Source organism: Limulus polyphemus, unplaced genomic scaffold (assembly GCF_000517525.1).
Source record: "Limulus polyphemus unplaced genomic scaffold, Limulus_polyphemus-2.1.2 Scaffold3852, whole genome shotgun sequence".
NCBI lineage: Eukaryota > Metazoa > Arthropoda > Merostomata > Xiphosura > Limulidae > Limulus > Limulus polyphemus.
This window is the reverse complement of record NW_013669462.1, coordinates 70,687-78,962: the sequence shown is the minus strand read 5'-3', so window position 1 is coordinate 78,962 and position 8,276 is coordinate 70,687.

Here is an 8,276-nt window from a genome sequence, read left to right as displayed (position 1 = left end):
AACCATGTAATCCCGCTTTAAACAGTTTAATGAACCATGCTATCATGTTTTAACCAGTTTAATGAACCATGCTATCATGTTTTAACCAGTTTAATGAACCATGCTATCCCGCTTTAAACAGTTTAATGAACCATGTTATCCCGTTTTAAACTGTTCGATGAACCATATTATCCCGCTTTAAACAGTTTAATGAACCATATTATCCCGTTTTAAACAGTTTAATTAACTATGTTATCCTGTTTTAACCAGTTTAATGAACCATGCTATCCAGTCTTAAACAGCTTAATGAACCATGTTATCATGTTTTAACAAGATTAATGAACCATGCTATCCAGTCTTAAACAGCTTAATGAACCATGTTATCATGTTTTAACAAGATTAATGAACCATGTTTTAACAAGATCAACGAACCATGTTATCCTGTTTTAACCATGCTATCCTGTTCTAACCAGTTTGTCGAACCATGATATCCCGTTAAACTCATTCTTTGATTTTAAGTTTATAGGATCTGTATGTTAAAAATAATCAACTAAACTTTGGTGTTATATCCATCCCGATATATCCAATACTCAGATCTTAGTGAAACTAATATTATACCTTGTTTTCTTACTATACAAAATGAGTTTATTTTGCTTAAACGTCCGAGAGCTCTGTTAAGTTGTCAACCCACATCAAGAAAAATATGAGAACAGAGGGATGCAATATTTGGATACAACGACGTCAGACAACATACAAACCATGGATTAGGGATAAGAATTGGATACAAGACTGTCCGTTGATAACCTAACTATGAAATGAGGCCAAGAACTTGGCACAGCGATGTCAGATACCATACAAACCATGGGTTGCGGACAAAAACTGGATACAAGGACGTCAGATGTCATAAAAACCATAGGTTGAGGACAAAAACTGGACACAAGGACGTCAGATGTCATAAAAACCATAGGTTGAGGACAAAAACTGGACACCAGGACGTCAGATAACATAAAAACCATAGGTTGAGGACAAAAACTGGATACAACTACATCAGATAACATACACCCCACGGAGTGAGGACAAAAACTGGATACAACGACGTCAGATATCATAAAAACCATGGACTAATGACAAAAATCTAAATGTCAGTTAATAACCGACCTATGAATTGAGGACAAAAACTATCTTGCATCTCTACTGCAAAAAACTTCTTGATTTCTTTCACATTTTCACCTCCCTAGCATCATCTAGATATGCCACCTCTCGAAAATCCTTTGATTCGTGACGTAGCTGTTTTTTATTATCTGGTCTTTATTCTGATATATTTTTATTTATATGTTAGACATTAACACTGTGATTACCAGATGTATCAAACCACTGAAAGTTGCAGGAGGAATCGGAGCTCAAGAACGCCACCCGTCACCTGCATATGCTCTCCAAAGTCCTGCCTGCTCCATCATCTATCCAGGATTATGTATTGTCATTGATCAGTATGAATGTTACACAACTAGATAAGATTTAAAAGATACAAAACATGGGTTTAAGCCTAGTCACGGTATGTACTTCAGTCACCTTCATCAAAGTCTCATTATCAGCACATAACAGCAAGCTTATTAACTAAGGTTTTGCAGTGTAAAGACCATGCATTCCATTACCAAGCCATTATCATTTTAAATTGGTACAATCCTGCTCCACAATGACCTCACAGACACCAACTGAGCAGGGGGGTTGCCCAAAAGGCACTTTGAGAGACAGTCATGAGACGAATTTTACAGAATGCGTTCCACATACTATTCTAGTAATTCGAAACAAGTTTGGATTAACAGCAGGATTAACTCGATATTCTCATGCTTTGACAGCGCAGTAATCAGTGACGAATTTAAAATTAAGAAAAACTTCAAATCACCTGTGGTTCCAGACTTTTCGGACATCCTATAGAAAATATAGAAACATGGCAGAGGATGAAACAGAAAAGCCTCAGGATGGTAAATAACACCAGTTACAGAATATACCTACAATAAAGACAGTGATGGAGCTAGTTTGACATTCATTCCTTCATGGAGCAACAAAATTCTGCTGGTGGAGCATTCAAGTTTCCCATAAACAGCACAACAATTTAGCCAGGTTTATAGAAAATACGTTACAGGGACTCATTACCAATTCTGTACAAGAAACTTTGTCCACAAAATGAAATAACTAATGTGTTAGTTATCATTTTTTAAATTAACAAAAGCTATTCATCCACGAAGAAATCAAAACGTTAGCAAAACCGAATTTCATATTAAAGTATGCTGTACAATGTGTTAGATATTACAATAAATCAATTCATTTCAAATTAATTGTAATTTATGCAATAATCCAAAAAGTTAAAACAATTATCACCTATTTGTAAAATACAAATTTTAGAATTGATCATTTAAATTTAGTATTTTTAGAAGTGGCAGGTTTGCTTACGTAACTGTTTACGAATAGTTTGTTGTGTGGTGAATTGACGTCACGTTACTCGAACCTTCTAAGTTTTTCTCGTTGCTTTAAGTAAGTATTGTTACTTCGTAATATCTGGTAGTTTGTAGAAAGTCCTAGGCCTCAATTGGGCAATATCTTTATAGGTGACCAAGTTCGTAAAAGTTAGGTAAGTTAGAAAGTTTTTAAAATTAAAGTAAAAGTGAAGTTAGACTGCGTGATTGTTAGGTTAGTCTTAACGGGCGATATTAAAAGTGAGTATCACAGCTTGTATTGTAATGACAGAGATAAAGGAGAATAATTTGTATTGTCAAAGGGTGTTCTAAAGTAATTGAACCCGCTTTTGTGGACTTTGACAAAAAGGTGACAATTAATCATTTAAAGCTCTGGATACAACTGTGATAACCAATAATGTAACGACGTTTTGTACATATGTTTGACTACTTTTGAAAATATTATTTTAAAACAAGTGGATTGTGTGCTGTCTGTTTATTGTTGAAATTTATCACCAACATATCACAGACACCTACATTAAAAAATCCGACCCTATAAAAACCTGACAATATCACGCGTGTTTAAGCCGAGTTACTGAATAAAAATGTTGTGCTCTCTAGTATTCTGAAAAAGATGAAGTTGAGATAGAAAGCTGTTTCGATGAGGGGCCAGCTAGACCTTAAATAACACTCCGAAACCTTCATAACTTAGGATAACCTTTTCAAGACTTTTAACACCAAAGTGAACATATATAACCATCTTGTAATCATCCAATATTCTTCAATAGCATAGATCCTTTCTCGGGCATTTTCAACACACCAAACACATGCCAAAGATGTTCCACTGAGATGACACGAAAACATAGATCCTTTCTCGGGCATTTTCAACACACCAAACCCATGCCAAAGAAGTTCCACTGATGTGACATGAAAATATAGATCCTTTCTCAGGTGTTTTCAACACACCAAACCCATGCCAAAGAAGTTCCACTGATGTGACATGAAAATATAGATCCTTTCTCGGGCATTTTCAACACACCAAACACATGCCAAAGATGTTCCACTGAGATGACACGAAAACATAGATCCTTTCTCGGGCATTTTCAACACACCAAACCCATGCCAAAGAAGTTCCACTGATGTGACATGAAAATATAGATCCTTTCTCATGTGTTTTCAACACACCAAACCCATGCCAAAGAAGTTTCACTGATGTGACACGAAAATATAGATCCTTTCTCGGGCATTTTCAACACACCAAACCCATGACAAAGAAGTTCCACTGATGTGACACGAAAATATAGATCCTTTCTCATGTGTTTTCAACACACCAAACCCATGCCAAAGAAGTTCCACTGATGTGACACGAAAATATAGATCCTTTCTCAGGTGTTTTCAACACAACAAACCCATGCCAAAAAAGTTCCACTGATGTGACATGAAAATATAGATCCTTTCTCATGTGTTTTCAGGCAGTTTTTGAAAATGTTAGCATGGGTCACTTGTGCTTGGCCATTCTAGACAAACGGAATGTACCCAACTACGCTAAATCCTATCGTTAGGACTAGTACCGGTATATCTTTCTTTGTGGTTAGTACATTAGACGTGACTTTGAATACATTTTGCGACGTTTGACGTGTCAAAAATATACATATATACAAATCCAGGATTCCCAGTTTCCTTTTCTGGATAAACAAACTGGACCTGGAAGACCTTAAACACAGTTTAAAGCGAAGTTACTCCCTGGTCAAATCTACATTGGCCATTCTTCAAAGCCAGTGTCCAGGCCTTGTTTCGAATTTCCCTGAGCATAAAAAAGCGATATCACGTTCTGGTTTAGTTCGCCACTATCTTGTCCAAGAGGAATTTGATATTTTGTATTTGTTCCTTCAGGTCAAGTTGGACTTCAAAATAAAATATCTTTCACGTTTTTCTCAATTAGAATTAATCATTAATACAATTTTTGTAAAAATATTAATTAAAATATGACATTAGTATATTTATTGGTCGTATCAAAATGTTAACATGAGAGAAATAAACGATTGTCTTCACAAATCAAGTTTTGCTCGTTGAATCTGGTTTCATCGTCTCTAAAACTTGATTCGAACTTACGTCGCGACGTAATTACTGGCACCAGGTACATTAAACCAAAATTTATTTATAAAAGTATAATAGTACTGTCTGTTGTCTGTTCACGTAACTACATTGCAGGGTGTGGATTGATCTTCACCAAATTTGGTATGGATGTTCATAGAAGCTTTCAGTTTTGCATTTTGCGGTTTTTTATGGAAGTTTTTGCGATTTTTACCACTACTTCACCCCCTGTTGATGGATCTTCACCTAATTTGATATGAAGGTTTGTTGGGCCCATGCGAAAATACATGCAAAGTTACGGTTTCACATTCACATATCACATTATAATATATAATATTTTGTGTCACCTTAGCCTGTATCATATAATATATATATATATATTGTGTCACCTAAGCATATATCATATAATACATAATATTTTGTGTCACCTAAGCCTGTATCATATTATAATATACAAGATTTTGTCACCTAAGCCTGTATCATATTATAATATATAATATTTTGTGTCACCTAAGCCTGTATCATATAATATATAATATTTTGTGTCACCTAAGCCTGTATCATATTATAATATATAATATTTTGTGTCACCTAAGCCTGTATCATATTATAATATATAATATTTTGTGTCACCTAAGCCTATATCACATTATAATATATAATATTTTGTGTCACCTAAGTCTATATCATATTATAATATATAATATTTTGTGCCACCTAAGCCTATATAATACTATAATATATAATATTTTGTGCCACCTAAGCCTATATCACATTATAATATATATTTTTTGCCACCTAAGCCTATATAATATTATAATATAAAATATTTTGTGTCACTTAAGTCTATGTCATATTATAATATAAAGTAGTTTGTGTCCGCTACGCATGAGTGATTATTAAATTTTAATTTGTTACTTAATGTACAATAGTAACAAACAAAATAAAACAACTGTTTACGTTCGATGACGTTACTTTGTTCTAATGATTTTTTTCGATACCTCAACGTTCAGTGTGTACTGCTTGACTGTAAAGGCCCCGGCATGGCCAGGTGTTTAGGGCGCTCGACTAGCAATCTGCGGGTCGCGGGTTCCAATCCCCGTCACACCAAACATGCTTGCCCTTTCAGCCGTGGGGGCGTTATAATGCGACGGTCAATCCCACTATTCGTTGGTAAAAGAGTAGCCCAATAGTTAGCGGTGGGTTGTGATGACTGCTAAATGATGGACGGTTAGCGCTCGTGTAGCTTTGCGCGAAATTCAAAACAAACCAAACTTGGCTAAAATTATAAAATAATAGATGTTATATTACATATAATAATACGTGTCGAATACAAATTAAAAAAAGGGCGAGTATATAGCTACAAAATAGCAACATACAAGAAATGCTACGAGTAAACGAATACAGATGAACAAATGTTTTATAATTATAAATCTGCTTTACAACATGACTAAAACAATACGAGTATTAAATGCCTATACAAACATTTTAACTAAAGCATATATAAAAATCCCAATACAATATACTGATGAACGGAAAACGAGATACCTAAATATAGTATGGCCTAGAAGAAAATACAAAACGTCCAACTTTCCCGTGAGGTTCTTTTACAACAAAGTACTTACTCAGTTTTAATCAATATAACGCTAAGTTAACCCTAATATCCACGTGCACAATGCCAAGTTAACCCTAATATCCACGTGCACAATGCCAAGTTAACCCTAATATCCACGTGCACAATGCTAAGTTAACCCTAATATCGACGTGTACAATGCCAAGTTAACCATAATATCCACGTGCACAATGCCAAGTTAACCCTAATATCGACGTGCACAATGCCAAGTTAACCATAATATCCACGTGCACAATGCCAAGTTAACCCTGATATCCACGTGCGTAATGCTAAATTAACCCTAATATCAGCATGTTTTTGTTCTTTGAGCGTATTAAGAGCTTCGTCGTTTTTATAAAAAGAATTTCTAATCGTATTACATATAACGATTTTCTTAACGAACCCTAAAAATCTATTTTTGGAATGAGTTATAATGTCTAGAAGGCACTGGATGATAGTTTCACAAGCATGGTGATTATGTGGATTCTCAGGTCAAATCTACAAAATATGAAATCTGCAAAACCAAGATGTTCTTTGAGAGTGAAGAGAATAAGAGGGAATCCTCAATATCCGCGACACTTGAAATTTATCTATGAAGCTTTTTTTTCCCCCTTTTTATTGGCTATAGTTTTGTGCGCGTATACCCGAAATCGATTTTATTACTCATCAGGATCTCTACCAACCTACCCTCAAATTGAAATTATTTTAGGCAGGATTAGAGTAAATCAATCTATGAGACCTTGGGCGTAGTCAAGTACATAAATCAAAATGGGTTTCACCTCCTGAGTCCAAAACTGTAATTACATCTTAAATCGGTCAAGAAATGATAAAGCTACGAGCTAGAAGTTTGTACTTCAAAGAAATAAAACAACCCAGAGCAGGTCTATGAGCCGCGGCTAAAAATTCAACCAAAATAAAAGAGACCGACACAGTTATTTTCCATAGGGAAAGCGAAAACAGTTTATTGACAAATATAGAATACCGCTGTTCTGTTTCATCAGAACATCCAACAATGCCACGTCATCCACGTCCCATTATTCAAAGAGACAAACCAGCGCCCCCCCCCCCAGTGGCACAGCAGTATGTCTCTCAACTTACACCGTAAGAAACTGGGTTTCGATACCCGTGTTGGGCAGAGCACAGATAGCCCATTGTGTAGCTTTATGTTTAATTACAAACAAACTTTATCCAGCCTGCCAAATGTCGTGGATAAGCAATTAAAAGTTCATCTACAATACTAGTCATCCGTACAGACAGACACAGTTGCCATTGTCCTGACCATGAGAAACCACCTTAGGATGTTCACACACAGGTAGACATTTTGTTCACGTAGGATTCTTTTTATTTCGTGAAAAGCTACTCTTGGTCTATCGAGAAATGATACAATAGAGGGAAGGCAACCAGTTAACAGCACCTTCTCTCAACGAATAGTGAGATTGACCATCACATTATAACGACTCTACGGCTGCAAAACTGAGAATGTTCGGGGACGGATTTCGATCCCGCGATCCTTAGACTACAAGTCAAACGCCTTAACCACTAAACTATTCCAGGCTTGTTCACGTTAGTAAATCTAACTAATCGTTGGCAACTTGTACTGAACATTACATGCAAACTTCTAAAATAAATAGTCGTTTTCTAAGTACTGTAAGGGTTAAAGGCATAATATCTGGACGTAACAATTCGTCGACGCCAACCTACAAAGCAACGTTTTAAATATCTAACTTTCTGACGTTATAAAAAATAGGCCCAGAATTACATAATGATTTCTAGCTCAATTTCCTGAGAAGTTAGTGATGTATTAGGAAAATGATTGGGTTCAAGTCAATAGCCCCCTAGTGGCACAGAGGTATGTCTGCGGACTTACAACGCTAAAATCCGGGTTTCGATAACCGTGTTGGGCAGAGAACAGATAGCCCATTGTGCTTAATTACAAACACATCAAGTCAATGATAAGTAGTTTTGCGAGTGTTAGTAAGAATAAGAACAGTAAATTGAAACTTTGTACTGGTGTTATTTTTTGAGGAGACCACTTTTGATTTTGTCGGCTTAAGATTTAATGGATATGAGCAGACGAGTATAGAAAAGGTTTAACAACTTCAAGCGAGTATAGAAAAGGTTTAACAACTTCAAGTGAG